The sequence below is a fragment of the Calypte anna genome, chromosome 6 (genome assembly GCF_003957555.1).
Source record: "Calypte anna isolate BGI_N300 chromosome 6, bCalAnn1_v1.p, whole genome shotgun sequence".
Lineage (NCBI taxonomy): Eukaryota > Metazoa > Chordata > Aves > Apodiformes > Trochilidae > Calypte > Calypte anna.
In genome coordinates this window covers 10,040-18,179 of record NC_044252.1, presented here as the reverse complement: position 1 = coordinate 18,179, position 8,140 = coordinate 10,040, and the positions used below count along the sequence as shown (strand labels likewise).

General features: G+C 47.5%; 1 long non-coding RNA gene across 1 annotated transcript; it reads left to right on the top strand.

Annotated features, from left to right (window-relative positions):
• Nucleotides 1–412: 412 nt before the first annotated feature.
• On the top strand, nt 413–5,117 carry LOC115598555. Its single transcript, XR_003987725.1, has 3 exons — nt 413–448; nt 4,476–4,727; nt 4,850–5,117. It is a non-coding gene; the product is annotated as an uncharacterized LOC115598555 (long non-coding RNA).
• Nucleotides 5,118–8,140: the final 3,023 nt, after the last annotated feature.

Genomic DNA, 8,140 nt, shown 5'->3' with positions numbered 1-8,140 from the left:
CAGCAGAAATCACTGGTGTCTCATTGGCAGGGTCAGAAGGGAAGGCAGATGTAACTTGAGTGAGAGGCCATGCCTTCAGGCTGTGACCAGGATGGCTAAATTCCCCGCCATTGATGCTGTAATCTTATCAGCACTGAGAATTAGGCTGATAACACATTGATGACTGAGGTAGAGTGCTTATCTCTGCACTTTGCCCCATCTCTGGCTGCCTGACTCACTGCCAGACCCCCTGCCTGTCCTCCTCCCCTCCTGTTACCCCAAACAGGCTTTGCTCTGGGTCCTTGGGCTGCCAGCAGCAAGAACCCAGCCGGTATTGTCTAAACAGGGCTATACAATGGGCAGCATTGTTGACACTGGATTTTTGCCCTCATTAAAGATGACCTCACAGCGTACCCCTCAGGCACTTCAGCCAGCCCCTTGGGACTGTGAGGCTGCCTTTTGAACGCCGGTAAATAAATTGGGAGAGGAGGGGGAGAAAGGGATGGGGAACAGAGGGACACAGTGGTCTTTGTGTTGCCACCCTCTCTTCAGCACTGGTGATCTCTGGTGTCTTTCTACCACATCAGACATGGCAGGCCAGGTGCCAAAGACCCCGGCATGCTGAACACCCTTCCCCACCCTCGCAGGTCTTGGCTGGGCAGAAACACCCTCTGTAGTACTGCAGCCTCCCTTCTTCAGGATGCAGCTTGCTCCCATCCGTCATCAGGACAGAAAGCTGTCCTTTCTCCTCCCCCAGGCCTTCGGTGCCTCCCTTCCCATCCCTGCAACCCACACCTCCTGCCCCTTCTCTCCAAGCTGAGGCCATCCTCTCAAATGTCCCTTGCTGCCAGCCCCATGGAAGTGTCAGGCAGGGACCTGGGAAATGTCACTCCTTGTGGCTGATCTTCTGCTTAGGTGGTGTGGGTAGTGCCACACTGTCTCCTGCTCCATGGTGTCATACAAGTCTGGATGCAGCTAAACACAGCTAAGATGCCAGCTGTGTCTAAGGGTAGATCTCCAGCTCTTTGGGGAAAGGAATGATGCTGTGGGGCTGTAAGCATGAGCCCTGGGGAGGGATTGCCACACAGCCAGCACAGGGGAAAATTGCAGCACCAGGGAAAGATGAGGGTACATCCAAGGTCAGCTTGCTGCTGCTTCTCCTGTTGGACAGAACGTGGTGTCCCATGCCAGTGTGTATCCTCTTTGTGTGTGTGCTCTGCATCATTGCTTTCTACCCTGTCTCCTTGATGCAATAGCTACCAGGGCATTTGGGAGCTGCCCAACACTGAAGAGAACAAAAATGTTTTCCCAAAGTTAAAAATAACCAGGGGTGTAGAGATCAGAGAGGCATCTCCCTTCTGACTTGTTGGCTGAATCCCAGGTATTTCTTATTCTGAAGAGGTTTCTGATTGACTCTTGTTAGGGGAAGCAGGAATTCTCTGGCAGGGAGAAACTGGTAGGGCTGCTCTGAAAACACATACATGCTGCTGGTAGGAGAAGTGGGACAGACAAAGGAGAAACTTACTGGGCCCTAATCCCAGCCTTCCCTGCTCTAGGTTTAGAAGTAGCACACAGGAGAAAACCTCAGAGGTGGAGTGTGCATCTCCCTTTCTGACACCCCTGATTAAGCTTTCCCAGGTGGGAAATGGCACTCCCGTCATCCCAAACACCTGCACTGGTCCTCATGTAGGATTTATATCTGAGTGCTCTGCCTAGCTCCTGCTGCTGCTGCCTAGTTGGCAGATGTCTCTGTAACACTGTCCTGGCAGTGACAGGATGGGCCGTGTTAGGGCTGTGCTGGCTCTGTCCGTGTTGTCTTTATTAACCAAGGTGATAGAGTGGGCAGTAACTGACTGGTACAGGATAGCATCAAACCGTTGTGGGAGGTAAGTGCTGATGGGACTGCGATGCTTCTCAGTGCTTGTTGTTGCTGAGGGATGTGGTCCCAGGCAGTCGGAGCCAAGTGAGGAGGGGGCTGTGCAGGCAGGTCCAGCTGCATAAGGGAGACAAGGCAGCAAGTGCCCAGGTGGCAGCCATGTGTGCCTGGCCCAGGGGGCCTTGTGGAGCTGCAGCTGAACCGAAGTCCACAGTGCCAGCAGGTTGCTAAATAAGCTAACAAAAGCCTGGGCTGTGGCAGCAGGAGCAGCAGAGGTCACTGTGTGAGGTCATCCTGACACTGCGTAGGTACCAGTTGGTGAAAGGTGTTCAATGGTGGGCACCATGCCCTCAGAGAGGAGCACATTCTGGGACAATTCAGAAGGGAGTGAGGCAAATGGGAAGGAACGCAAGATTGGTGCTCCGCCTGAAGAAGCTGGTTGGTGGCAGCCACAGGAGAAAGGAAGAGAGCCAAGGGCAAGGCTGGAAGGAGACAATAATCTGCTTCCTCCCTGCACTGAGTAAGAGGGGATGGGGTTAAGATCCAGTAACTGAGAACCTTCTGGGATGGCTGTTCAGCCTGCTCCCCCCTACCCCCAGCATCTGTCCTCTGGCCTGGCATGAGCAGGCATCTGGGGAAGTCAGCAATGAGATGGTTTGATGTCACCCAGAAGTGCCATCTCCCCCTCTACCCATAACCTGCCTGGGACCAGGGGGACCCTCACGGACAAGGCAGCAGCCCCAGAGCCAGCAGTCCCGGGGTCCCCGGGGCAGAGCGCTCCTGCAGGGGCTGCCAGGGCCACCCCCAGCTCCGCTGGAAGGGCCACTCGAGGCTGTGATGGATCGCGGCTGCCACCCCGTGGCTGGCGGGGGAATCGAGAGAGACGCGCAGCCCTCGGGGCATCCCGGACACGGGGTGGGTGCTGGGGGGATTGAACACCCGCAAAAAAGTCAGAAAAGTCCACGCAGGGTGACCCCGCCACAGTTTGCAGCCATTACCCACGTGCTTCAAAATACCTGGGAGCTGCCCAGCAAAACACGGTGGTCACAGCAGTGAGTTGGAGAGCTTTGCTAAACCTGCGTGCGTGTCACCAGCGAGCGGGTGAACAGCAGTGAAGTACAACTGCTCTTAATTAACTGATGGAACTTTTTATTCTAACCACCAACTCTAATGTTCAATACTGCCCTTCTGGGGAATTCATCATTTTTTTGGTGTTGTCTTACCTTACACTCAGGATTTAAGAGTGAGATGTTGTCTCAAGGTATGAGCCTGGCACAGCAGCTAATTAATGGATATTTTTTTTTTTTTCACGACTCGTGGCAAATTTTTATCTCGCATCTTCCCGCTGTAATTATTTCAGCATGTCTGACCACCTTTTCCTTGAGTCTACCCACCAATGGCCCGAGGCCAAGCTGCAGAAGCGGCTGCGCCTGCCACGGGGTGCGCTGGGGCTCCTCCTGCCTTCCCTTCTGATTTCTGCTCTTTTCTGCGACAGGCGTGCTTGGAACACTTTCAATACAAGTGATCTCTTCTTCTCACCATTGTTTTTAGTTTCAAATTTTTATTAATATTTTTCAATTTAGTTTTGAATATGTAAATTTAAAATTTTATTTTAAAAATTTGATATTTTCATTTTTCGGTTTAATATTTGCATATTTTAAAGTATTTTACATTTACTTTTTAATATTAATAATTTCATTTTATTTTCTTGTTATTTTATATTTTATCTACCGTTTTAATCTTCAACCATTTTTATACTTTTTTATTTTTAAGTTGATTTTTAAAATTTTTATGTCAATTAAAAATATTTTGTGTTTATTTTAAAATGTATATATCTACATTTTTATTTTAAATGTTTTACCTTTAAAGTTTAATTTTTTAATTTAACATTTTATTTTTAATTTATTTAAATAATTTTATTTTTTTGTCTTGTACCTTTTAGTTTTAATTTTAAATTAAAGTTTACATCTTCACTTTAGATTTCTATTAATATTTTTATTTTTAAGTTTTTAATACGTAATCTTTAATTTTTATTGTAATAATTTTTTTAATAAATGGGGGGGCTCTTTCTGGGTTAAAATCAGTGTCCCACGTTATGCTGTCTCATGCTTTTCTTCCTATCTCCTGTAGTTTAATGATATTGGGAGTTCTGCATCCAAGCTTCCAGTTTGCCATTCAATGTTGGGGGAGGTATTGGCAAGCAGGGAAAGCCTGAGCTGAAAAGGAGAAACCTTTCTTTTTGCAAGATGTTCAGTTTTGCCTTCCTGTCAAAAAAAAAAAAAAAAAAAAATTGAAAAACAAAACAACCCCCCAAAAAAACCCCAAACCAAACCAACCAAACAAAAAAACCCTAAAATCACAGACGCAGTAGTGAGTATTGTTTTCACATGGGGTTGTGTCATACAGGCTTACTGGTTCCAGATCAGGGCTAGCTCAGAAAACTTTGTGTTCTCCTCTGTCACTTTTCCTTATTTTCCAGAATATATGGATAAGTTGTACAGCTTGTGTGTAACATTATTTTTAATTTTTCTTAAATGACTAAAATTTGGTTCTACTCATTGTATTTAACAGTTGAATGTAAGTAAAATTATTACCATTCACAACTAATCATTGCTGAGAGGCTGGGACTGGAAGCACACCAATGCACAAACTACAGATTGTGAATGTCATCATCCTATGAGATCCTGCCCAAAACAAACCGTCATCAAATCTCTGCTCCACATGATGCTGACATAAAACCAAACAAACCTGACTGCGCTTTTGAAAGGAGAGCTGGAAGCTGAAAAGCAACAAAACACAAAGGAGTTCAGCTGGAATCGCCTGTATGTTTATGGGAGCATCTATTGAGGTTCTTACACAGAGATGAGCCATGGTGAATGCACTTTTATTTTGATAAAACTTACCAAACAATGTTCACAGTAAATTAAATAAAATGTCTTGCAAGTCTCAGATGCTTTTTTGCCCCTCTTTGGTTACAACTGTCTTTCCTTCCAGATCTGTACCTCCCGTGGTAGTCTCCATGGTGTTGATGGAGGGAGATTGAATGCTTGAATATACAGAACTTGCAAAAAGAAGATGAATCATTTGCTGGAGTCAAATTGGGTAGTTTTAAAATCTTTTAAATATCTAGAGACTAGATTGACACGTGTGTATCTGTGATGTTAACTTTTTGTGGGTGGTCTCTTTGCTCAAGTATTTATGTGAACACATTTGATTTGTTGCTTATAGAAGAGGGGGTTTTATGAGGGACAGAGTTATATTTCGTTCGTAAGTATTCCAAGTCTCAGTTCCATTTTTGTATTAAAAGTAAATTGATTACCTCTACAATTAAATAGCTATTTGGAAATTGCCACTAGAGGAATTGATTTGGATATGTACTGGACTACACACCAGCTCAAAGTAAGTTTTCTGCTTTTATGTTGTTTTTTTCTTGCCCTGCTCCCCCTTCTCTTTTTTTAAATAAATAAAAAACCCCTTGTACATGTACTATATCTTGCAAATTTTGTTTACCATTGTGTTGCCCAGATGTTCTAAATGTCTGCATCATGTACTGGTCCCCAAGGAAATCAGATTAATAAATAGCTAAACACACTCTGTTTGCAGCTGCCATTTCATCTGTTATGCGTATTTATGTACTTATAAAATACTGTAAAGGGCAACTCCATTGCTTTTACAGTAGTTCAAGAGGTTTCTGGAAATACTGCATCTATTTTGCTTATGCTTGGATAGGCATATCCCTGATGATGTGTCGTTTTGTTGGGTTTTTTGATGTTCTTTTCAGGTGGTGTGCTTCATCAGGAAAAGACAATTATGAGTAGGCTTCAGGTGATGGCTGGTTTCCAGCAGCTTGTGCTTGGCTGCTTTCTTAGCAACTGCATTACATGTGACCAGACTGTGCCGTTGTACTCTAAGTGTTCTTTCCCAAGAAAAAAATTAACAGGCTAATCGGGGACTGGGGGGGCACGGCGCCAACGGGGAAGTGAAGGCGTTTGTGCCCGGCGGGGCGGGAGGCCCGGACCCGTCAGTCCTGCAGCGGCCATCTCGAGTGTGGCTTGACCCTCCAGGGAGCCCGGCAATCCTCCAGGTTTCATCTTTATGGTGTCTCGGTCCTCCGGGACATGCGCAGAAGCAACTACTGGCATTCGGAGCAGCGCTTACGCGGGCTGCCCAGCAGCCGGGTGCCCTTCGGCTTCTTGCGGCGCTACTGCGCATGAGCAGCACTCCCGGCGGGAAACAGGAGGAATTATGAATGAAGAGCGGTGCTGGGCGCGGGGCCGCCCTCTGCGCGGGTGCGGAGATGTTAAGCGGAGAGGTGAGGCGAGGCGAGGCGAGGCTGTTTGTGGCTCGGCAGCACTGGAGTAATTTCGCCCTTCGCCGCCGCCTCCGTTCGTGTCCCCGTCCCCCGTGCGGCTCTCCCCTCCCACCTCCGCGTTCCTCTCTTTGTTCCCTGACCCCCGGGACCATTCCCCGTGCCCCCGCCCCTTCTCCCCAGCCCTGCCGCTCCTTTACTCTTTTATTTTTAACTTTTTTTTTTTTTCTTTCTTTCCCGTCTCTCGTCGCGCCTCCCGGTGAAAAGGCGGTACTGCAGCGGGACGCTCGTTGCGGGGAGTTGCGGGTCTGGTGCGGGAGCAGCCCCGTCCTGTGCCGGTTCTTGCTCGATGGTGCCTCCGAGGCGAGGAACTTGCTGCGCGGGGCTCTGGGGGGGGGGGGGGGGAGGAGGAGGAGGTTCTGTAATTCTGTATTTGCACTGCACGTAGGTCGAGGTCTGATGCTGGGGGTTGCAGTGCTCGATCGACACCTTAATGAAAATCACGGTATCCAAAGAGGATGAGTACCGAGTAGCACCTGGGGAGTTACTTACCTTTGTTCATCAGACTTGCTAAGCTTCTCATGATCTTTATCATGATGGGAAAGAAACCACCGGGTAGCCTTGCCTTAAGACATTCAATAACATTTGAGTAAAGCACACGTTTTTGGTAAGAACACAACTTGCAGAAACGTGCAGAAGCAAGTTTTAAATTCTTGAGATAAATTGTTTTTACTGGTTGTCTTTTGCTAAAATAATGGCTTTTGCTAAAATAATTGCTATAAGAACGTAGTTGCTTTTATATGTAAAACCCATAATTTCTGCTTAAGGAGGTTTGCTTGAGACTGTAAAGAAAAATACAGCTGTATGGCACAGGCACAGGAAGGAAACTGTAATGTCTTTTCCCTCTAAATCCTCACCCGTAGCCTCTGCTCTTGCTGCAGCTGATTTGATGCAGTTTTAACTTGGAAATCACAGGCACATCTTGATTGAGTTTTACTAACATTATGCAGCTTGGTATCAGGTAAAAGGGGGTGCCCCGTTTTCCTGCAGAGGATGAGAGGGTGAGGAGTTTCCCAGCTCCGCTGGCTGTGCAGCAGCAGCCACTGCTCAGGCTGGGTGCTCAGCTGAGGCAGCAGCCCCAGGAGAGGGACCTCAGAGGAGGTGCTTTGATGTGGAATGGTTTACAGTCAGTTTTTCTGTGACTGTGTAAGAAATATACACGAGACATAAAAAGGTCACCGACTTCAATGAAGTAACTTCTAAAAATAACACAGTTGTACAGTCACACATAAATAAATGTGTTCTCTTAGGTCATAGAATATGAAATAATATCACTCGGCCTTAAACCACAGCTTGTTCAAGGAGGATACATGAGTTTTAAACAGGGATAACTGTTCACTGCAATGCATGATTTCTGCTTTGCATTTCCATGTCCCAGTGAAAGGTGTTTGCTCTCCCTGCTGCTCACCCGTGGCTGTTCTGTTCCCCCCAGTCCTGATGTCCCCTCAGGTCGCCGTGGTTCCCACGAGTGTTCTCAAGGAACAATCACAGTGCTCCTGCTCATGGTGCTCAGTACAACATGGCTGCTGAGAGAGGCTGAGGCTCTGCTGCCGCTGCTCCTGGGTTCCTTCCCTCACACGAACATCACTGCCCAGGACAGGTCGCCTTCTGCATGCCCAGGTAGGAGCTGCTTGGCTGCTCTGAGCCTGGCGTGAGCTGTCCCTGAGAGCCTGGGCTTGGGCTGCCACAGCAGAGGGGATTCTCCTGTCCATGCCTGCCCATTCCTCCCCTGCCCGTTCCTCTCCTGGCCTTTCCTTTTCCTGTTCCTTTTCCTGTTCCTTTTCCTGTTCCTTTTCCTGTTCCTTTTCCTGTTCCTTTTCCTGTTCCTTTTCCTGTTCCTTTTCCTATTTCCCTCCCTGCACTTTCCCTCCCTGCACTTTCCCTCCCTGCACTTTCCCTCCCTGCACTTTCCCTCC